This window comes from Protopterus annectens, chromosome 2.part1 (assembly GCF_019279795.1).
Source record: "Protopterus annectens isolate FY-2018-M chromosome 2.part1, PAN1.0, whole genome shotgun sequence".
Lineage (NCBI taxonomy): Eukaryota > Metazoa > Chordata > Ceratodontiformes > Protopteridae > Protopterus > Protopterus annectens.
Genome location: NC_056729.1, coordinates 1,038,535,245 through 1,038,559,750, shown reverse-complemented (window position 1 = coordinate 1,038,559,750; position 24,506 = coordinate 1,038,535,245). Strand labels below are relative to the sequence as shown.

At 42.6% G+C, this 24,506-nt stretch overlaps 1 protein-coding gene across 2 annotated transcripts in view; it reads left to right on the top strand.

The window, feature by feature from the left end:
• Positions 1-24,506, top strand: part of SORBS2 (sorbin and SH3 domain containing 2) — a 3,647,154-nt gene that overhangs the window by 1,155,178 nt on the left and 2,467,470 nt on the right. The gene's annotated exons all lie outside the window — the stretch shown is intronic.

The window sequence follows — 24,506 nt, the reverse complement described above, 5'->3', positions numbered from 1 at the left end:
CCCAGATATGGGATGGGGTAGTATCGGGGTAGTGGGTCTTTGAGTGATGGAGCCCTGAGTCATTTTATAGACTGCCTCTGCCCATAAGGGATGTGGGCAGTATCTCAGGAATGAATTTATGATTCCCCGCCATTTATCCAATTTCTTTTTGAAGAGAGGGAGGGGCAGGCTTTGTTTTATAAAGATAAGAAGTTTATTCCATAGACATGGAAGTCTATGGGATGTGAATCTGTCTCTGAAGCAGGTTCTGTTAAAGTCACGAATAAGGTTTAAGTCCATGGAACGCATAACCCTCGTATAATTTTTCTTGTGAATATGTAACATTTTCATCAAGGCTGGATCAAAGAATGCCTTGGCGGTCAGGTATAAGTCCCATCTCAATAAACGATATGAGATGGAGTAAAGGGATATAGGGCCTTTAGTTGGCCTGCATAAGATATGTGTGTTATACTTCATATTTTTTCAATGGGAAACCTCTGGGCCCATTCCATTTGGTGTAAGTGCCTGGTTAGGTACATGCAGATGGTAGCATTGTTCTCGATTATGGGTCTGATGAGGGCCAAGTACAATGGCATTATGACTTCCTTTGATCTTGATGCCATTCATTTACTTGTAAATTGAGCCACAAGGAAGGATTTCTTCAGTACTGTAGCTACCTGGTGGTCAAAGTTTAGGTTACTATCTGTCTGTTTTCCTAGGTCCATCACCACTGCATTTACTTTTGGGGTGTCCTATCAATGTTATAATTTGTAGGAATATCTGATTTACCAAAGAGTATGATTACACTTTTTTTTTAGCATTTAGTCTCAGACCATGGTTTTGGCACCAGTCATTTTAGACCTGTTTGTAGAATGTCAACATCATTTGGTGATTCAATGATTGCTCCCATCTTACAGTTGTCAGTGAACTAGATGAGCCAGAGGCACCCAACTTTAGCCTTCACTTCAGAAAAGTATATATCAAACAGGAGTGGTCCCAGCACTGAGCCCTGTGGGACACAGCTAATAGCAGGTTTCTTATCAGAAGTGGATTTGCGTATCCAGTCAATGTGTGTCCTGTCATTGAGCCAGTTTACTATCCACCTGATGATGTAGGATTTTATGCCTAACACAGTAAGTTTACCTATGACCCCTGAGTAGGGGATTGTGTCGAATGCTTTGGCTAGGTCAACCTAAGTAGTGTATACCACTTCACCCTCACCCATGGCCATGGAGACTTTCACAAAGAAGTCCACCAGATTGAGCAGGCAAAACCTCTATTTAACAAAGCCAGATTGGGTCTGGTCCAGTGTTTGGAGATTGCCTATGTCATTTTTGATCAGGTCCATGATAATTCTCTCCATGACCTTTCAGATAAGACTTGTCAGGCTTATAAGTCTGCAGTTCCTTGGGTCAGTTGATGGCACCCCTCTGCAGAGCTACTATCGTGGTTTAGGCTGTTTAAGTTGCACCCTGGAATGTTGTTGGGACCCATGAAGACCGTGCTTTTGGCTTTAGTGAGTGCAGTAAGGATGTGTTCCCTTGTAATGACCAGTAGGGGGATGGTTGCGCATATTTCTTTGGGTGTGGTAGGCGGTGATGTGGAGAAAAGTTTGAAATGAACTTGTTAGCCAGCAGGTTTGCTAGACTTTCAGGATGGGTGTAAGTTTTGCCATTCTTGATTAACTCGGCACATTGCTGAGCATTTCTGAGGTTTCAAACATAATTAAAAAAAAAACTGTGGCTATCTTTCACCACAGAGGCAATCTTTGCCTTGTAGTTTGCTTTGGCAGATTTGACCAGCTCTCTGTTTTGTTTGTTTAGACTGGTGAGTGTCTTTTTGCACTGCTTTGTCTTTTCCTCATTAGCTTTGGAGAGAATTTTTTTCTTTTTTGGAATAGCCCATTTATGCTAGCGGTCAACCAGGGTAGTTTATTTTTGCCAGTAATCATAGATAATAGATTTGACTTGGACAGGTACTACCTCCACTCTGCAGCTATGAGTGTGGTCATACAGTCCTTTTGTGTACAGCACAGAGTAGCTCTCAGCGTCATCTGGGTTCGGAGGGGCTTGGAAGTTTAATAAGCTGTCACTTAATTTGCGGTAATTGGCCTTAGCAAATTTCTTAACAATTCTGGAGTTTGATGGGGGGGTCTAGATTATTTTTAATACTAAAAGAGATCATTTGTGGTCAGATCTTACCAGGAAGGAATTAATCTATGGGAGGGAGCAGCATCCCCCCCCCATGTTCATGACTACCAGGTCAAGGATATTTGTATGTCCAGTTGAGGAGCTAAATAATTGCACCAGGGTGTTTGCATTGATGAATTCCAAAAACATCTGAGCAAGTGAATTCTGGACCATGTAAGTTTCACAGTTTATAGAGGGGTAGTTGAGGTCAGCCATAAGTATAATGTTGGACTGAATGTTAAAAGATTCTCATAGGTTTAGGTAGGAAGTGTGGTTTTCCATACTCATGTTAGGGGATTGGTAGCTAGCAAGTATATAATAGAGGGTCACACTTCTAGTTAGTTGGGCATGGAGCAACTCAAGTGGCTCATGTTATTGGAGCAGTCTAGCAGTGTACTTACCCGTTATGAACATTGAGGCACCTCCTCCCTTTGTTTTATCTTGAGCTGAGGGGGATCAGAATCTATGAAAGGCATTGTAGCCTTTGATAGCCTGTTGCTGTCCATGGCTCTGAACCATCTTTCTATGACTGCATGTATGTCTGCGTTCTTCAGGGTGAGGAATTTTTCCAGAGAGTGCAGTTTTTTAACTCCTAGGATTGAGCAGCAGTGCCTTTAGGTGGTTGTGAGTGATTTTGTTATGTTGCAGGGTTTAAGAACTTGGCACACTATGGGAACAGATAAAGTTTTTGTCCGTATCCAGAAGCCAAATGACGACAAGTGCAAACCATCTCTGACAAAGCACCGTGATTTGTTAATCATGTCTCCCAGGGCTGACTGATATTGCATCCCCTTCTTGTGACACCAGAAACTAAGCCAATTGTTGAAGTCAGTCTTTTTTTGCTGGTACTGTGGCATCATCACTGATGATGGTAAGATGCTACTTAAGGCTAGATTCATACCTGCCTGGGATGCATATTTGAGATCTCCATCATGTCTCTTTTTTTATAGTCCATTGTGGTATGTCTTAGGTCGTTTATGCACATAAGGAAAATGACCATGTCATACTGATACATATGGTGTAAAGACCTAAGTGCATGCATGATGTAGCAGATCCTGGCTCCAGACAGACAGCTCATTGTGATCTTCTCCTTTAGCCTTATAAAGGAGACATCGGTATGTCTTACAGTGGTATCCCAATAATTAGAATGTTTGGTTTTCTTATGTATTACCTTATGGGCTTGGAAGCGGGGCTACTATGATTTTTAGAGTTATGTTTTGTGTGAGGCACTGGCTTTTTGAGTGTGAGCAGGACCACTAATTGATAGTTTTAGGAGGTCTTGGAGGTTGGGGGTAGATTACATGCAAGTCCCTCAGTATATGTGGGTCTATGTGTTTATTCCTTTGTATTGGTAGTGAGTGTTTTGGGTTTAACACTGACAACCTAGTTTGCATTTTTCATGTGTACATAGGTAGGTACTAGGGTATTGGCCCTAGGGCCTACATAAGCCTAGCCAAAAAGGTACCCTGGCTTTCACCACCCAAGAAAATAGTTTTCATGTGCTCCTGTTGAGCAGAGCCACAGAGGTAATCCCCGAGGTGAATTTCCTATTTCCCATCCAATCATCAAGATTTTTCTTGAAGAGTGCTAATGAGGAGCTTTGTTTGATATAGACAGGTAGTTTGCTCCAGAGTATGGGAAGTCTCTGGGACAGGAATCTATCCCTCCAGCATGTTCTGTTTATTGTAGTGACAAGTTTTAGGTCCCTAGCGCGTGTAGCTTGGAGGGATTGTGATTTCTTTAAGTGGAGTATGTCCAACAGCTCTGGGTTTGACATAGCTTTATATGTTAGGCAGAGATGGCCTCTGAATAGGTGAGATGCGACAGAGTTAAGCTGGTGTTTTTTGAGACGGTCTGTATAGGGCATCTGTTTGAGGCCAGTAATCGTCTTTGTGAGGTATTTTTGCTGCCTTTCCAGTTGTTGTAGATGTCTTGTGAGGTACATACCAAAAGGGGCATTGTACTCTATAATGGGTCTAATGAGTGACGAGTAGAGGGGAACAATAACCTCTTTTTTCCTGGATGAGAAACCTTTTGTGACGAGGTGTGCCCCATAGAAGGATTTCCTGACTACTGTGGAGATGTGATTATCAAAGGAGAGACTTCTGTCCACCTGTGTCCCAAGGTTTCTTATCACACTTTCGGTGCTAATTAGACTACCACCTATGTGGTAGCTCATGGGTACAGAGTTTTTACCAAAGGGGATGACAGTGCAATTTTTGGCATTGAGCTTAAGGCCATGGCTTTGACACCAGGCATTTGTCTCAGTGAGGCCCTTTTGTAGGATGTCCACATCATTAGGAGTTTCAATCATGGCTCCTAGTTTGCAGTCATCTGCAAAGTTCGTTAGCCAAAGACCTTCTGTGTTAGTCTGTACTTCAGAAAAGTAGATACCAAACAGGAGACAACCCAGGACTGAACCCTGTGGTACTCCACTTGTCACTGCACTGAAGTCAGATTTGGAGAGTGCTACTTTCACAGTGTGGGTTCTGTCAGTGAGCCAGTTGGCAACCCATCTTGTGACATAGGGATTTATACCTAGTTTAGTAAGTTTATCTATAATTTCAGAGTGGTGGATGGTGACAGAAGCCTTGGTGAGATCTAGATAGGCTGTGTGAACCACCTTACCCTCATCTACGGCTTTGGTGACTGCTTCAAAGAAGTCTATCAGGTTTGGGATACATGGTCTGCCTTTTACAAACCTGAACTAGGTGAGGTCCAGAGTTTGGAGATTACCACTGTCTTTGTGTATAAGATCCATGATATGTTCCATGGCCTTGCAGACCAGGCTCATTATAGGCTAATGGGTGGTAGTTCCTGGGGTCCGTGGTGGCTCTCCCTTTGTGGAGTGGGATAACCATTGTTGTGCACCATTCACTGGGCACAAAGCCTGAGGTGAGGCTATGAATGAACATGGTGCTTAGGTGGGGTGTCAATTCATTCTGCAGTTCATGTAGAACACAACTCTGATTGTCTCTGTAGACTCTCACTTACCTGCTCTAACCCGCTCCGTTTGCCCTGCAGGCTCACTCCACTTCATTACCCTACCCCCAATTCCCACCCACTCCAGTGCTCCTACACTTATACTTCCAAGGCTACACCCTCTTCCTACCTATCCAATAGCTATCTAGTACTCATTCAGAGCTACCACCTACACACCCACTCTCATACTGAGACTAATTTCTGCTACCCCTTAGATATTGCTATACTCCACACTCTCTCTCTACCTACCTCCTAATTCCTAACTACATTCTATAATCTCCTACACCATGCCCTTAACTCAGACTCACATTTATAAATCTATTTCTCTTACTTGCATTACTATCTATTCTTTCTATACCCTATATCCTTACCTTTTATGAAAACCTACAGTGCACCACATCTCACCAACCCCTAAAACAAACATTACTATTAAATGAGCTAGCCTTCCAAAGCCATTCAAACACAACAACCACCTCAACCTATCTATCACCAAAATATCACAGAGTAGCGCATTTTACATTCCTACAGTATATGAAATTACTACATAATTGCTGTAAACCACTGAAGCATCCATATAGTCCTTATAGACATCCTCTCCTTCACGGTGACATTCATCCCAACCCAGGACCAAATAGCAACACCCCTAGACACCCCTTCCCCCCTTTCACTCCCAGTATAGCCCCAAATTCTCTACTCATAGCTCATCTCAATATAAGGAGCGTAAACAATAAAGTTAGCCAAGCACACGCTCTACTAGATACACACTCATTTGATATCTTATGTTTAACAGAAACCTGGCTCAAACGTGTAACAAAAGACAATGAAATACTCCCACCTGGTTATAATATCTTGAGACTAGGCAGAACTACCAAAAAGGGTGGTGGGGTAGCAATTCTGTACAAATCTCATTTACAGGTCACTTCTCTAGTAGTACAACCACCTCTAGATACTAATGTGGAAATTCTTATCTCCAAGCTCCAGCTTAATGCTACTAAATCTATATACATAATATGCTCCTACGTACCCCCAGGCAATAACATCAGCATCCTAGAAAGTATCCTGTGCTGGCTTTCTACATCCTTCCCACAGGAAACCATTGTACTCAGTGACTTTAATATAGACTGAAGCACCTGGTACCACTCATAAACCCACAACCAATATAAACCTCTATGGCTTTTCCCAAACTATTACCACCCCTAGCAGAATCCATAAACCCAGTAGTAAAGAAAGTACCTTAGACTGGATCTTAACTAACAGCCATCCTCTCTTATATAAAGTAGGTATCCTTCCTAACGATATTAGTGACCATTCACTTACCTATATATCTAGACAAAAATCCTTTATCCCAAACCAAACTACCTTTAAAATCACCCGCAACAAAAAAAAATTTAATCCAGCAAACTTTCAATCAGAGCTTCAAGCCTGTGACTGGTCACCCATAAGACACCTCCCACTTGGTGAAACAGTATCCTATTTTAACTCCAAATTCTTACAAATTCTCGAATTCCATGCCCCCTCACGCTCTATAAGAACTAGAAGCAAAGCAGCCCCATGGCTTACTAAAGAGACTAGACAACAAATCCTACTAAGAAGTAAAATCTGGTCCAAATGGAGAAACAATAAAGACCCAATTGATCGGCAATACTTTAAACAGCTAAGAAATGCCACCAAAAAATCAATAGTTCTTGATAAAAAAACTATTACTTTAAACTCCAGAAAAAGCACCACAAACAACCTCAAACCTTCTGGTCAGGCATAAATAGACTTTTACACCCAGGCCACTCCAAAACACCAACCCCATCAGGTCTCTCTCTTAACACTACCAACCAGATTGCTGATGCTTTTAATACCTTTTTTACTGAAACTGTCCAGTCTCTAGCTAACACCCTACCACCTGTTAATTCTACCCTGTCATCCTCCCTAGCAACCATACCATCTGCCTTTCATTTAAAACCTATTCCTGCATCCCGCATCTATACTCTACTTCATAAACTTAAACCTTGTACTCCCTCAGCTGATCTCTTACCAGCTGAATAGCTTCAAACTGCTGCAAAAGTTCTGGCCTATCCCATTTCTATCCTAATCAACAGAACCATCATGGAAGGCTCCATTCCTTCTCTTTGGAAAGTCTCTCACATAATCCCACTTCACAAGGGTGGTAACTCAACTGAACTCTCTAAAAAGCAACGAAAAATCCAACTAAAAACACAATGGCTATGCCCATGTACTAACCCTGATTAACATCCCCCCCAGTACAACATTATTCTATACCTCCCCTCCAAAACCCACATTGCAGAAATAGTAAATTCTTCCCTTACTCCCTTCTTAGTATCCTACTCCCAGTGAACTATCACTGAGTATGTTCATTGCAACAATCATTCTGCTGTGAGCACGTCTTCCACCTTGTATATAGACCAACTATCGCTTCACTATGAGTGTAATTACTTCTTTAAGTGTATATATTTAATAGCTTTCTTGTTTTTCAGAGTTATATTTTTTATTATAACCTGTATACTTCATTGTAAACTGTACATTCCTACCTAACATACTTTATGGTGAATGTCAAACCCGTTACCATGGAAATAGTACTGTATTGCTTTGTTAAACTCAGTAGTCACATTCTGTATGATTAAGTTCTTTGAAGAAAATCTTCATGTATAATGTATTGAGATATTTTTGGACTTTTTTCTGTCCTGTTTTATTAGTTTAAGGTGGAGCTTATCTCCCCGGGCCTCTACTGAAAATGGACATGTATCCAGTTGGACTAGCCCGGTCAACAAATGTAAAATAAATAAATAAAATAAACAAAGCCTGGGATGTTGTCAGGTCCCATGGATGCTGTGTTCTTGGCTTTGGAGAGTGTGTTTTTTATCTCTGCAGCCGTGATTACAGGAACTTTGCATTCTCCCGGTATAGAGATGGGCCCTTTAGGGAGTGAGAGGGGGGTAAAAGTAGCACTGAACCTATCTGCCAGGATGTTGGCAATATCAGTTGGTTCTGTGTATTTAGTGCCATTGTGCTGCAACTCAGAGCAGATCTGAGTGTTGCCATTGAGATTCTTGACATAGCTACAGAATGCCTTATGGTTGTCTTTAGAATGAGTGTCGATTTTGTTTTCGTAACTAGATTTAGAGGATTGTATGAGGGGATGGCAGCTTCTTACTGAGGCTGAGCAGGGAATTCCTCCAATCATGGGATTTTACTCTGTTTTGCAACAGTTTCTTTCTTCCGTTGTAGAGTTTGTTTATAGCAGAGGACCACCAAATTGGCTTTCTTTTTTGGAGGATAGCATCTTGGTTCTGTTAGGGATAGCATGATCCATGCACTCATGTAAGTGCTTATAAAGTGCATTCGTGTAGGATTCAGCAGTTGCACCTCTATTGTCCATCTGCATGGGTGTCATGAAGTTTGCCACTTCTGTCTTAAGAAGCGTGAAGTTGGCTTTGGAGAATTTTTTTACGGTGGTTTCCCTAATGGGGGGTGGGGGCAGGATGTGGATGTCTAGGGTGGCTAGCTTGTGGTCAGATCTGACCAACGAGGAATTGACCTCTGTTGTGGAACACCAGTCGCCCATGTTGGTAATGACCAGGTCTAGGATTTTGCTGCCCCTGTTGGGGGTGTGGATAAGTTGATCCAAGACATTGGAATTTATGAATTCCAGAAAACGGTGAACAAAAGAGTTGGTACATGAGTAGTTTTCCCAGTTAATGGTGGGGTAGTTGAAATCACCAATTATTAGGGTGTTGGGTTGTACTCTAATATTTTCCAGTGTATCAAGAAATGACGAGTGGGAATCCTGGGGCATGGTGGGGGGTCTGTAGAAAGTTACAATTTGGATTGTGGTCTTGCCTAGAGTAAGTTGCACTTGGATAATCTCGGATGCATTATGCTTAGCAACTAGCCTTGGAGGTGTGGATATCCTTAATGAATATGGGCACGCCTCCGCCTTTAGTGTTTCGGTCCAGGTTAGGTGGCTGAAAGGTGTGGTATGAATTATAGCCTGGTAATGCAGGGTTGTTCTCCTGAGCCTTGAATTAGGTCTCTGTCACTGCACAGATGTCGATGTTCTCCATTTTAAGGAGTGCCTCAAATGAATGCATTTTGAGGTTTAGACTTCTAGCATTGAGTAGCATTACCCTCAGATTTTGCTTGTTTGTACTTGTTAAGGTGGTGAATTTGTCATTTGTACCTTGCATAAAAACGTCACTGTAGGGGTGGCAAGAGCCTTAGCCAGTATCCAGAATTCCAAGGGCAACAAGTGCAGGCCATCTCTGGCAAAGCATCGTGGTCTGTCGATCATGTCATCCTAGGCAGACAGATACTGGATCCCCTTAGAATTACACCGAAAGCTTAGCCAATTGTTGAAGTCAGTCATTTTGTCCTTGTATTGTGGTATCTTTCTGGGTGATGGCAGGATGCTCCTCAGGGCTAGGGTCATACCTGCCTGGGCTACAAGATCAGAGAGCTCCTCCGTGTCTCTTTTCATGTATTCCAAAGATGTATGTCTCAGGTCATTCACACCAACATGGACAATGACAGAGTCATATTTGTACTTGTTGTGGAGTGACCTGAGTGCGTACATTATATGGCGGATCTTGGCACCTGACAGGCAGCTGACAGTAACTTTCTTCTTGTTTAGCCTGGTGAGTGGAACATCAGTGTGCCTGACTATAGAGTCACCTATGATTAGAGTGTTGGGTACGTTGTTATGCCTTATGGGCTGTAGTTGAGTGGCACACTGAGTTTGTGGGCTATGTGTCATTTGGGTTGTGTTGGGGGGGTGAAGGTTGCTTGGGTTTCTGCTTTGGAGGTCTCTATTGCTTGAGCATATTTTTATTGAGAGCCTCTGCAAATGTAGGTGTGTGTTTCGTGTTTCTATGTGTGTGTTTTGGTGGTGTAGGTTTTGATGGACTATGTGATGAGTGTGGTGTGGTGCAAGTGTTTACCTTCTCCTCTTGACTGTCTAGTCCAATCTTGGGTGAAGAGATCTTTGCTTCCAGTTTGGCTATATAAGTGCATCTCTCACAGGTTGTAGTGTTGGGTGGTAGGAGGAGAGGGTTGTCTATGTACATGAGGCAATTGCTGCATTGCCTCAAGATGCCCAAGAAAACACCGGGAGCTGACCCTTAGACTTGCCCGGATAGGTGCTTATTTAGAGAGAGAACTTTGCTTCCACTGACATTGTCTGTCTACATCTCTCATGTACTGTGTTTGTCTGCTCTAAACTTAAGTGGTTGTCAGTTAAAATGAGGCAGTTACTACACTTCCTCAGGATGCCAGTATCCACCATGCCACAAACAGAGATGACAGTGAAGCACCTGTATATTATACCAGATCCTTAGTAGATGGAAAAAAGTAGGAAAGAGTCACTTAAAAGTATTTAGTGGTATACTGTAGGATGACCTGCAGTGGTGATGCCCTCTGCACAAACCATCAGCTCTCTAAGCAGCTATGAAAAGTGAGCAACTATGGAGAGTGTTTCCTATAGAGGATTGTAAACTGAAGAGGTCTGAGTATATACAAGGTACGGGTAACTGTGTTTGTACAAACTTGATGCTTTTATGCCAGCAGAATGAAAGACATACAGTTAAGTCCTCAGGCCAATCAGATTAACACACAATAAACCTTCCACCAGCAGTTCCTAACTCAGATCAGTTGAATCAGCCATCTGCTCCCACCACAGTGCAGTATAAAACCCTCTTAATGTAAAACAAACAGGTTTTGAGTTCAAGTGCAGTAACAAAAACTTTACAACAAAAGGCAGAACTCCTGCAGTATCAGGGATCCTTGAAAATAAGTTCACAAACCCTGAGAAATATTCCCAAATACAAAAAAATGTCTGCAAATGTAGAAAAAGTAGAAACACATTAAAACTTTGCAAAGCTTAGAAATATTTTGGAAAACTCAGGAGAACTTTTGCAAATTTAGAACAGCTTTTGCAGTATTAGAGGAGGTTAGGAAATATCAGAATACTGCTAAAACAACCAAAGAGCAGTACAGTAACAAACAGATGACTTTTCTTTAACAATTACAGGTTGAAAAGCAGTGATAAATTCAAACAAATAAAAATGTGCAGCACAAAACTGTTATATAACACTGAGATGGTTAGAGCAAGTAGAAAAAAATGCTCATATGAGCTTTATAGGTCCATGGATGGCTTTAGATGCAATACAAGGGTCTCATAGTCACAGGCATCCAAGCCAAGCACAGGGAAGCTCTGACTAAATTAGCTGCTGCTGAGTTCTTTAATAAATTTGATAAAAACATTTTTTTCTAAGTTCAATAAAAGCTTTCTGTCTAATTATGGCCTTTTTTTTTCAAAAAGCATTTTAAGCAAGCAAGGTGCTTATAAACAGGATTTTAGTAATCAAGGGCAACAATGCTCTAAAGAGAAAGATAAGGCCTCTCAACACCAATGACATTCCAAAATGTCAGAATGACTACTTGCCTATTAAGGCTTCTCCTCCAACCCTGGCCTTCATGTCAGACTAATGATGTCTGAGAATCATCTAACAAGGGTAGAGATGGCAATGAGAGTCCCCCCTTCCTTTTAGGGAATTCTCCTCATCCTGTAAACCAAACATCTCTGCTTCCTTCGGTTTTGGATCACATGTGTTAGTAGTGCAACAGATTGCCTTTGTTGCAGGAGGCTGTGAGTTTTATTCCCACAGCAGGTAGATTGATTGCTGACACTGCAGTTCAGTATAAATGGGGTGCTGCACTCCTAAGTGTGTAATCCTTTCAATGAGATGTTAAACTGGGGTCCCATCTGCTTGAGTTGGTGGTAGCTCAGGTGGATGTAAAGGATCCCATGACATCTGTTGAAAAGAGTAGGGGAAGTTTCCTTATGCCCTGGCCAAATTTCCCCTAGTAGTATAAATGCCACATCAACTACTCCCCTGAAAAGATGCTACTAGCCTAATGGGACTAAACTGGTCAACAAAGAATAAAATTTAAAATAAAAATGTTGTTTCTGGGATCATAAAATTAGTGCTTTCCTATCAGACAGGAAAAGATTTTTAATGCAAAGATCTTTCTTATGCCAAAGAAAGAAGGAACCTGGAGACTGATTGTAGACCTTTCCTTTTTCAGTTTATATCAAATGTTCAAAATGGTATCTGTCCAAACCTTTTTACCTCTCAGATCCTCTCCAGTTCCATGGTAATGTTATAAACAGTGTTTACCATCACAATTCTAATGGCAAGGAGTCTAGACATTTTTTAAGATTTTACTTTTCTCACATTATCAGTTATTTGTCTTACCCTTTGGTCTGTCTCCTGCACCAGTGTTATTTACAAAGTGTTTGGCTCCTGTAATTGTTTACTACAGACTTCAAGGAATTCACATCTTTCCATATTTTGATTATTGTCTTTTATCTGCAGACTCCTTTTTCAATTGCCAGGGCTTTCTGGGATGAGTGAAGAAACTCCTTCTCAGTCTGTGGTTTCAACTAAACCTACAGAAGCCATTTATTATCCCATATAGAAAAATAATTTTTCTGGAATATCTTCTGGAGGACAAAGTAGAACTATACAGAAAAAAAAATACTTCTTGACCTTTTACTACCAGTCTCTGTCACCTGATGGGAAATTTCGAAGGATTCTGGATTTCATGGTGTCTATATAACTCCTTTGGCCTAACTTCACATGAGAAAAATTAATTGGTACCTCAGGTCACTTTGGTGTCATCAACATCAACTTCCATCTTTTCGGATTCCAGTACTGGGATTTGTAAGAAGGGAGGTAGTGTGGTGGGTGAACCAGTTTCATTCAGTCAAAGGGGTGCGAGGTCTTACTCCCTCTGCAGACTTGCCATGATAGCTTTGGAGGTAGCCGCTCAGTCCAGTTTGATTCTTCAGGCTTTTCACATTCCATTAAAGCAAAACATTATAGCAGACAAGCTGAGGAGGATCAGGACGGACCCTGGCAAGTGGAAAGTACACCTGGGGGTCTCCCAGGAATTGATCCAGCTGTGTGGAAGACCTAAACAGTCTGCTTGCTTCATTTCAAAACAGTGAGTTAAAAATTACTGCTTCAGAATTCCTTACAAATAGGCATGGAAAGCAAATTCTTTCTCATTCCCATGGGAAGGAATATTCATCTATGCCTTTCTATCCTTTCCACTGATTTCAAGGGTTCTTCTAAAGATCAGGAAGGACTCCCCAAAGATAGTGGTTGCGACTCCCTTTTGCCTCATGTTTCCACAAAGATTGGATATGCTCACACAGGATGGGGGTTGTTTGATACACCCCAACTTGAAAGCACTTCAGTTGACTGCCTGAATGGTAGAGTTTTGATACTGTTCAAGCACCTTTTTCTCAGAGGATGTGCAGCTGATGCTAAAAGAGGCTTAAAAACCTGCTACTAGGAAATCAGATCTGTTTAAGAGGAAAATATTTTTAGATGGCGCAATAGTAAGAGCTAGGCCCTTTCAAGGTCTGGATGCCTCTGATTCTAGATTATCTGAGTGAGTTATTATCCTCTGGCCTTTCTTACTTTACTGTCAAGATTCAGTTTTCATCCTGCCCTTAGATCCCACATTTTTTCTTTTCTTTAAGTCAAGTAGATTTATGAAAGGGGTTTTTCATACTCTTTCACCTGGATAACAGGTGGTTCTTCATTGGGTTCTTAGCTTTGTGCTTAATAAGCTAACACTTCTTCCACTGAACTAGCTGTTCTCATTGATTTGAGGTTCTTATCTTGGAAAATGATCTGATGTTGTCAATCTTCATCTGTTCTTGACTCTTGGGTTGTCGGTTCTGATCCTTGGAACCAGTCCAGCCATTATACAGTTCGCGCCAGCCAAAAATCTCTCGAGTTAATACTCTACCCACAATGCCCATCTCCCATTTACCCCAGATCTTGTTTACCACTCTTATAGCAAGACTGATCAACTGACTCTCCTCTATTTAAAATATTTTAGTCTTTATACCTTTCTTTCATATAAAACATTAATATTCTTCATTTCTCTACCCACCTTTTTCACTTGTGAGTGTGTATCCTTACTTGTTGGTATTATTTTTGTACCATCACTGGTAGTTGTACTTCTGTACCCGTTGGTATTCTTTTCCCTACCATCACTGGTAGTTTTTTCCTCTCTCCTTTCTCTTTACTGTTTTGGTAGTTCTTTCTACCATTGTTGGTAGAACTTTCTCTCTTTCCAATCTATCATTCTGTGTGTGTGTGTGTGTGTGTGTGTGTGTGTGTGTGTGTGTGTGTGTGTGTGTGATTGTTGACTTTCTCCTCTGCCACTTGTCAATATGGCAGATAAGTCCAAAGGCATGACAGGATTTAAGCAGTGCCGGGACTGCATCCGAAAAATGCCTAACTCTGATGGACATTCAGCTTGTGTCTATTGTCTAGGTGCTACTCATTTAGACATAGAATGATCTGTCGGCCAGGCCTTCAGTGCTAGGGCCTTGGTAGAATGCTGAAATAAGATTATCCTTAAAGGGCTTCTTAAGACCTCCTTTGAAGAAGTTTTATCCAAGGCCGGTAAGTCTCCAAAGGCCTCTGGTTCCAAAACTAGTCTCTCAGTGCTGACGTCTCCATTGGCACCAACATCAAGAAAACAAAAGTCCCCTTCTGTTGGCTCCTCCTCAGAGCCAAGAGCTAAGGTTCCGAAACTCTCTGAACCGATTCCTTCTTTGACATCAGTCACCTCGGCACCTTCAGCACTGACACCAGCACCAGCACGGGCGGCGGCATGGCTTCTTTAGTTTCCACATCAGTGATGACATCTTCTGCACCGCAACAGGTCATACCCAATCTTCGGTACCAAAAATTTATACTGTTTATAAAACCAGGGCAAAGTATTCCCCTTCCATTGACCCCTTCTTTGGTCAGCTTCCCAGTCCCTTTGTAGAAAGGCCAGAATCTCCCTCAGGATTATCTGTTTGCTCCCCCAGGAGTCTCACAGAATGTGGACCAGCTCCTCACAGCTAGGGGGTCTTTTTTCTTCATCCCAACCCCATTTCCCTCTTGGAGCAGGGATGTTTTCTCCCAGGATTCCTCCAGTTATTCCTCCTCTGACCTCCTCAGAGGCTTTAGCACTCCCCACTCTGACCACTCATGTTCCTATTTCTCTTGCACCAACAGCCCCCTTGCCTTTGGTTCTGGACCCAGCTCTGATTTCCTTGGTTCCTTCAGACCTGATGGATTCCTGAGATTGTGGCTTGGGACGCTGGTGGCTGGGGGTCCTTCCTTGTCTCAAGCCTTGGAGGTGGGTCACTCAGTGTGGGGTGTGACCCTGATTCCCAGTTCTTTTTTCTTGGTTCTGGGCTCCCATCCCTCCTTGGGGGGGCCTGCTTTCCGGGCTGTGGAGAGAGCATTGACCACTGCAGGCTCTCAGGTGGCTCCTGCTGTATCGGAGTTTCATCCACTGACCCCTTCTTACCGGGAGCTTCCACCAACCTCTGCACCAGGACAGTGAGCTCCAAGGTTGCAAGATGTCCCAGTTGGGGACCACCCTTCTTCCGAGACTTCCTCAGACATTCTCGCTGAGGAGCCTCCTTGTAAGAAAACTTGTAAGAAGAAACACCTGGACTCCCCTATAGTGTCCATCATTGAGGACACTGATTTCGATAACGAGAAGGGTTCCACCCCCCTCACCCCTGGAAGACATCTTCTTTGGAGACATTCTTGAGATTCTTAAACAGAGGGGTAACTGAAAGCCCAAAGACCCTGACTCTGAAGAGTCTGTGTACTAGCAAGCCTTTGGTTCTTGCCCATATAATTCCTGGGTGACCCCTCCCGATGACGATCTCATCAAACTGATCCTCCATAAAACTGATTCCCTGGAGACCAGATAAGATCCTTTCTGCACCTGAGGACCACCCACATTGAGCTAAAGGGTTAACAGTAGATACCATGATGGTAGCAGCAGTCACCAAAAAGGAACTCACTGAGGAAAGTTCCTCTGTTCATCCCCCTAACCAAGAGTCTAGAGTGAGAGACAGATTTGGAAAGCAGGTCTATGCATCATTGACCTTCGCCTTAAGCTCCTTGAATTTTCTGGTACACTTCACTAGGATCCAGAGGGATCTGATCAAGGAAATATCGGACGCCCTAGCAGGAGCTGTATCTGATAAGGTCCAAGAAAAAGTGGCCTCTCAGTTAGCTACCCTGGAGTCTATTTCTAATTTGTCCATGAGGCTCATTTCACATGCAGCCAAAAGGATGACCAGGTCAGCTGGTTCAGGCTTTGCTATGAAACGACATACCTGGATGTGCCTGTGTGAGTTTGTGGAGCCATTCGTCTTCCTTTGTAAATGCTCCTTTTGATGGATCTTCTTTGTTCAGCCCCAAAGTTAAAGAATCTCTAGCCAGGTGTGAGAAGGATGGGAAGACCCTACCTGCTGTGGGCATAAGATTTTATGCTCCCCAGCGATCCTATTTTAGGAATCAAAGGAGTGGGAAGATGTGGTTCAAAAAGTCCCAAGGGAGTTTCCAGGACACATGTGGAGGAGGCTCCCCTTGGGACAGAAGGGGGAGCTGTAATGGAAGATGCCAACCCCAAGACAGAAATAGCTCACAGAATCAGGGTGCCAGAGGCTCTTTCAAGAAGGCCAATTAGCTGCTTATTTCTTATGATGGTAAGGTCAAACCAGGCAACTTCTAGGTGGTTGTATCATCCCATTTCTTTCTGTTATTCTCACCATGGCAACCCACTTCCAGACAGGATCAGGGTTTTGTCACCATCTTTTGCTTTTTGGAAGGCGGCAGACCATACAAATAATCACTACAATCCTCTGTACATCTTAGTTTCATCCTTTTGGGTCATATTAATCCCAGCCAATTACTCCATGTGAGAATCAGTCTGCACCTTGTGTTTGTAAGTTAAACACCTTAACTATTATGTAAATCTCCCACATACGTTTGCAAAGCATTATTAACTGGATTCCTTTTCCTGGTCCAAAACAAGTTTTGCTAAGATCATTCTCCAGAGGTTCCTGGTTTGTAGAACCCCTTACCTTCCTTCTCTCCTCTATATATTTCTAAGCTATAGTAATCTACCCAGATAGTTTAGACTACTGGAATAGTGATCTATTGCTGAATACAGTACAGTGGATTTTATGACAGATTGCCGTTGCAGTGTCCATCTCCTCCAGACATCTCCTTTGTTTTTGGCGTATTGCCAAAATGTGAGCACTTTTTATATATGCATATATATATATATATATATATATATATATACACATACATAATATATATATATATATATATATATATATATATATATTTATAGATAGAGAGTAGATAGAAATATGTAGCTAAATATGTAAATATGTTATACATTATATGTTGTATTTTTTCTTTCCTAGTATTTTTCTTTCAGGGTTCTAGCCTTCCTTCTTGAGGCAAGAAAGAATTGAAGCTTTTAGCACTCTGACCACTGCTTTTATATGGCTCTCCTCAAAATTGCTTGTAGGTATGCATTCAATGTGAATGTAAGTGTATATGTGTCTCCTGCAAAGTGTTTGCACCCATTAAGGATGAACATCTGTGTTTTGCACCATTTGATTGCCCACAACCATGCAGAGGATTAAATGACCAATTAGAGAATTCATCTGTATCTATATCTATATCTCTCTCTTTATACATACATATATATATATATATATATATATATATATATATATATATATATATATATATATATATCTAGGACTAAGACTATTGCTCAAAATCATGTTTACTTGAAATGTAAATGGCCGAGCACACTTTCGTGAAAGTACATTTCTACCGAAAATGCATTTTTGTGAAAGAGAAACAAACAAAAAAACCCCATAAAAAACAAAAAAATAAAATGACAGTCATCACGTTTGTGTAGGGGGGCAAGCCCCCCTGCACCCTCCACACCCATCTACTTTTATATTCTCACTCCGAGAACGCACTACTGTGGGGAAAAAGGAATATCCCCACTGTACCACAATCTAAGAAACAACCCCCATCGCTAAGTTGCCGTTTTTGTTTTTACACTTCTCTTTCGTGAAAGTGCATTTTCAGTAGAAATGCACTTTCATGAAAGTGTGCTAGGCCATTTACCTTTCGGGTAAAGGTGATTTTGAGCAACAGTATGGATCCCATATATGTATGTATGTATATTTATAGATTTAGATATATACCTAATCAATATTCCAAGTAGTTGTGCTTCTGTAGTTGTCTTTGTAAGGTGAGAAGTAATTAGGGATGTTCTTCGTGTTTCACTGTTGCAGTTATCACAGCCCGAATACCAGAGGCTTAGTATTTCTGCGTCAGTTTTTGTCACTCCAGGAATGATGTCAGGTCGTCAGTGTTATAAAATCAGGCAGCTGATTTCATTACATCAGTCTTTCTTGCCAAGGAGCCCGAAGCAGAAGCAGTTTGCACAAGTACTGGTCGGCCGCTACCTGAGTTTTCTTTTCCGAAATTGAAGTTGAAGTCTTCTAAAGCTAAGTACCCCATTGGGGATCCTTTTTTCTTGCTCTAACCAATGACAGAAAAAGTTAACAATTGTCTCGCCTGTGGAAAGCAAATACCACACCAAGATTTCCATTCTTACTGCATCACCCTGTTTAGACCCAGACCACGACGTCCCTCGCTCTCAGTTTTGTGTTTTGTTCAATACCAGAACTATACGTCACTGGGCCCTTATTGTAGCTAAATATTTTTCTTCTCGATCTCCGTATTCTGAAATGGCTTCAGTAAGCCATCCGACTACTGATCTTCTGAAAAAATGTAAGGATAAAGACAGAATCAGATCACACAGGTCCAAAACTGCCAATGACGCTTCCGTTATGCTAGCCATCAGATCACCAGTTCTCAGTGAGGTGCTTTCACAGCCCCTGATGCCCGCTTCTGTGGATTCACAGGCCACTACCAAGACCCATTTGGAGTCTGGTATGCAGAGAGACTCTTCTTTGACTATGGATCCTGCAGATGTCTCCACCTTGGATGGCTGCAGAGCCGGTGAGCAGGCACCAGTTTCCGAGGAAGTTCTTCGCAAGGCAGAAGAGATTTTAAAAAAGATGGAAGAAAAAGCTAAATCTATGCAGACAGGTAAAGACTTCTTGCAAGTCCTTCCTGCGAGGTTCAGTAGGCATTTCCCCTCCAAGCGCTGGGCCCCCTCAAGGCTAGCGCAGACAAGACCTAGGGGAAGTAGATCCCCTCAACAGCAGTTCCAGAGAATGCAGAGATCTAAGCAATGGAGTTCCTACACTTCAAAAACAGGGAGTGCTAAGCCACCCCTTATGAAAAAAACTCACAATGACTTTTCAACTCCACCCATTACCTCTGCCCACCTGTGTGTACCCCTATGAGGAAAACTTGCCTCCCATACAAAAAACTAGGCCTCCATCACCAACGACCGATGGGTACTCAACATAGTATCCCAGGGGTACAGATTTTATTTCCACACACTGCCAACCCCAAAAGGGTTCCCAGATCTTCATCCAAAGCAGTGGGCAGAGGCTCAAAAGCAAGTTCATTCCCTGCTCTCCATGAGGGCAATACAGCCTGTTGCTGCAGACCAGATAGGCCAAGGTTTCTATTCCAAACTTTTCCTGGTACCCAGAAAAGAGGGCACCTGGTACACTATCCTCAATCTATCAATTCTAAACACCTTTTTCATAATACCAAAATTCAAAATGCTCATCCTACAGCAGCTTCTCCCTATGCTATCCAAGGATGCCTGGTTAGCCACCCTAGACCTAAAAGAGGCCTATCTGCACATCCCAATCAGGTTTTCTTGCAGGAAATATCTATGTTTCATGGCAGGATCTATGCACTTTCAGTTCTCTGCGCTTCCCTTTGGCTTATCCACTGCTCCCAGAGTTTTCACAAAATGCCTGGCTCCTGCCATTGCTTGTTGCAGACACAGCATCCCAGATGGCATTCCTTACTCCAGAAAAACAAGCCTATCTGACAGGCTTCTTCTCTCAACTAGCCACCAGAATCCAGTTATCCACAAGGAAAATCCTACAAGCTCTAGGGTTCATGGCTTCCTGCATTCTACTCATTCCATATGCCAGACTGCATATGACGAAACTTCAATGGTACTTAAAAAGCCTTTGGTGCCAACACTTTCAGGACCTGGAAACTATCATACCTATGATACCTTGTCTAAGGAAAGATTTTCGTTGGTGGGCAGCAGCATGCAACCACAACAAGGGCCTTCCTTTTTCTCAGCCCCACGCCACCCAGACCCTAACCACAGATGCATCAGATTATGCCTGGGGTGCACACCTGGACTGCAGGTGCATTCAAGGCCACTGGAGGCCAAATCAAATACATCTGCACATCAACCAAAAAGAGATGCTAGCTGTTCAGCACACTCTGACAGCTTTCGGACCGCTACTCTCTCCAGGGCTGCTACTAATCAAAGCAGACAACACCACAGTGATGTGGTACATCAACAAGCAGGGAGGAACTCACTCTTATCCCCTCTGCAGGCTAGCCATGACCCTTTGGCACACGGCTTCAGCCATGCAAATTCACCTACTAGTACAATTCCTGCCAGGCTCCTAAAACTCTCTGGCAGACAACTTAAGCAGAAATCTCCTAGACCCACATGAGTGGCAACTAAACCACAGCACCTTCAACCTGGTAACCCAGAAATGGGGCACCCCAAAGGTGGACCTCTTTGCCTCCCACAACAATCACCAGCTTAGCAAATCCTGCACCAGGAAACCTCATAGCAGGGCCTGGAAAGTGGATGCTCTATCCTTCCAATGGGTAAACCTATTGGTCTATACATTTCCCCCTCTGCCTCTTCTTACAAATGTACTACTCAAAATAAGGGAGGAAAAACCAAGAGCAGTCTTGATTGCCCCAGACTGTCCACGACAACAGTGGTACCCACTGCTTTGCAGTCTGTCATCCCTGCCTCCATGGCACCTACCTCAGATCCCAACTCTCCTGGCCCAGCAGAATGGAGAATTCATGCATCCACAATTGCAAACCCTGAACCTGGCAGCCTGGCTTATTCCCTGACCTCTCCTCCAGTTGCCAGCATAAGTAAGCAAGTCCTGGATGTTATACGTGAGGCCATACGTCCCAGCACTACAAAATCCTATGCTGCCAAGTGGAAAAGGTATTGCACGTAGATCCAGGCTAAAGGAGCTGAAACAGCACAGCCATCCCTACCTCTCATCCTGGATTACCTAGCAGACGTGTTTCACAGAGGCCTATATTTCTCTTCTATTAAAATTCATGCCTCTGCCATCTCTGCTCATTACAACACAGAGCCACCTCTCTTTTCCCACCCTCTCATCAAAGTCTTCCTAAGAGGGTCTAACAATTTAAGGCCACCCAGAAGAGCTCCTACCCCAACTTGAGACCTTAACTTTCTGTTGGAAAAGCTCGCACTACCCCACTTTGAGCCTGCAGCTTCAGCAGAGTTAAAATATCTTTCTTGGAAAACAGCCTTGCTTCTGGCCATCACTTCAGTTAGAAGAGTTTCAGAGCTACAAGCACTCATGGCTGTGGAGCCTTTCATCATTTTTCATGCTGACAGGGTCTCCCGCAGGATTTACCTAACTTTAATGTCTAAAGTGGTGTCCGGTGTGGCTCTCAACCAATCTGTTCATTTGCCCACCTTTTTCCCTAAGCCTCAAAATAAGGGGGGAAGGATCCTGCATTCTCTAGATGTGCACAGACAGCTCAGATTCTACCTGGATAAGACTAAGCCCTTCAGGAAAACTTACCAATTACTAGTCAGCTTTCAGCAGGGGCAGAGGGCAAGGCCATATCCATTTCTGTTACAAGTACCATGGGAAACCACCCCCTAAGGGGGTCAGGAAACATTCCACAAGGGCAACCTCCACCTCTGCAGCTTTTCTCAGAGGGGTCCCTACCAGGGACATCCTGGAGGCTGCAACATGGAGTTCTGTTCATACCTTCACCAAGCATTACCACCTACCTATCTTCTCCAAATCCAGGGCAGGCTTTGCAACTGCAGTCTTGCAGGCCATTCTAGCCAACCCCAACTCTTCTTGACTGCCTCCACCCTTTTCTTCAGCTTTGGGAATCAACCCAAGTGTGATGACTGCAACAGTGAAATGAAGAGCCTAGTACAGTTGTGTACACTTACCATAAATGTAGATGTTACAGTGTATTCACTGTTGCAGTCCTGGTTTCCCATCCTCTATCCCCCTTGTCTCTCTCGCTCTCTCTCTCTCCCTCTTTCTCTTCCTCACCCCTTACAGGGATTGTTGTTTGCTTTTTACTGGTGGTGTTCTTCCACCATAACCTAGCTCCCTATTGGGGGCTCCTGACATTTGGGGCAAGAAAAACTGATGTAATGGTGTCGGCTGCCTGATTTTATGCCACTGATGACCTGACATCAGTCCTGGAGTGACAGCAACTGACACAGAAATACTAAGCCTCTGGTATTCGGACCGACCAAGGGCTACCCCTGGCAGGATAACCCAAGTGTGATGACTGCAACAGTAAATACACTCTAACATCTACATTTATGGTAAGTGTACACAACTGTACTTTCCTTCACTTGACTGAGTCCTGGCTGTTTTAGTTAGGGAGAGACCAGGAGATTTAGAGTTAGGGAATGGGGTTTAGTATTAGGTTTAGGGAGCAACTGAGTTTTATGGTTAGGGAGTAGGGTTTGAAATTAGGGAAAGGGAGCAGAAGTTGATATTAGAGTCACAAAGCAAATGGGAATTTTGTTTAGGTGTAAGAATCAAGATTTGGGATTAGGTTTATGGAGTGACTGGGAGTTTTAATTTCAAGATATGGGACAAGGGTTTGGTGTTAGGGTTAGGAAGTAATTGGGAGTTTTATGTTTAAGAAACATGGGTTGTAATTTGGTTTAGGGTGCAAGGTTTCAAATTAGGTTAGGCAGCTCATGGAACGTAGGGTTTTGGGTATGATTATGTGAGCAAGTAGCAGTGAACAAGTGAACCACAAAGTAATAGCGCACAAGCACTTGTAGTAGATGCAAGATAGTTACATAAAATGTTTAGAGATTTTAAACTGGCTTTATGTTTCCATACATTTAAGAAGTTCTTTCAAAAATGCTTAGAAGAAAAGCAATATGGGTGGGGTTTCAGTACGTTATACAGATGTAGTCATCGCAGCTCTATGTTTAGAACCTTCCTGCCATAAGTTTGTACTGGCTGTGTAACAGGAAGTATGCTTTTCTTTCTCAACCTGCCTTTTTCACTGCCCCACTTGTGGGGCTATACAATAGGCAAGCCTGACACTAAACTCATGTCCGCAGGATATGACAACATATTAAACATCTTCACAGATGTTTTAGTAATGGCATGCCCATCCGTTACAAGAAGAACTGTATCTTTGTGATATGGATGCATACCAATGCCTGTGTTAACCATTCACACTTCATTGTGATGAGCGTAATAAAACTGAAAAACATAGAGCAGTTCTTAATGTAAGCCATTGTCTTCCTGTCTGGTGTTTTTATTATATGCCTGTCATACTTTGATCACCGAATGCAATGTGCAATCCAGGTGAAGTAGACACATAAATAGGTGAAGTGGTGATGGAAAGGAGATAGAAAAACAAGTGGAATTAGTACAGTCAAGCAATTAAAGGTTCATGTTGCTCTAACATCAGAATTCATTAAAAAACTTATGAAAAGTAAACCTTAATTAACTTCCATGTATGTCCCCTTTAGGTTTTGTTATTCTCTTGTTTTCTTAACTGATCCAACAAACATGGAAGGTCTGGGCATTTTAATCACATTTCACAACTGTAATTTTGGCATTACATCTATAATTTGACATTTTAATACTGAAGTGCAGTGTCCAGCGGTTGCTCTGAATGTTTTTCCTTAGTTTTGTGTATTTTTATGTGTGTGTGTGTGTATATATATATATATATATATATATATATATATAAACATCCGCGGTGGTACAGCAGTAATGTTGTTGCCTCACAGCAAGAGGTTCTCCCGTTCGATTCTCGTCTGGAGTGCGGGGAGTGCCTTCTGTGTGGAGTCTGCATGTCCTCCCTGCAGTTGAGTGGGCGTTCAAAAGACATATGTAATGGGCGTGCCTTGGTTGAATGTCGAGCTGGCACCTCGGCATTCGTGAAAAATCTACTGCCAATCATTAGTGGACTGGTCGCCACAGTGGAACTCCGATCTGCTAATGATTGGCAGTTGATTTTTACGTACCGGCTTGCCAGGCCTGACGCACAACCTTCAACAAAGGTACGCCCATTCACGCATGTCTCCACGCAGAAGACACTCTAGCTGAGAATCGAACCGGACAGCGTCTTACTGTGAGGCGACAACGCTACCACAGCACCACCACCGCGGTCTATAGATATATATATATATATATATATATATATATATATATATATATATATATATATATATATACTAGTCACTTAA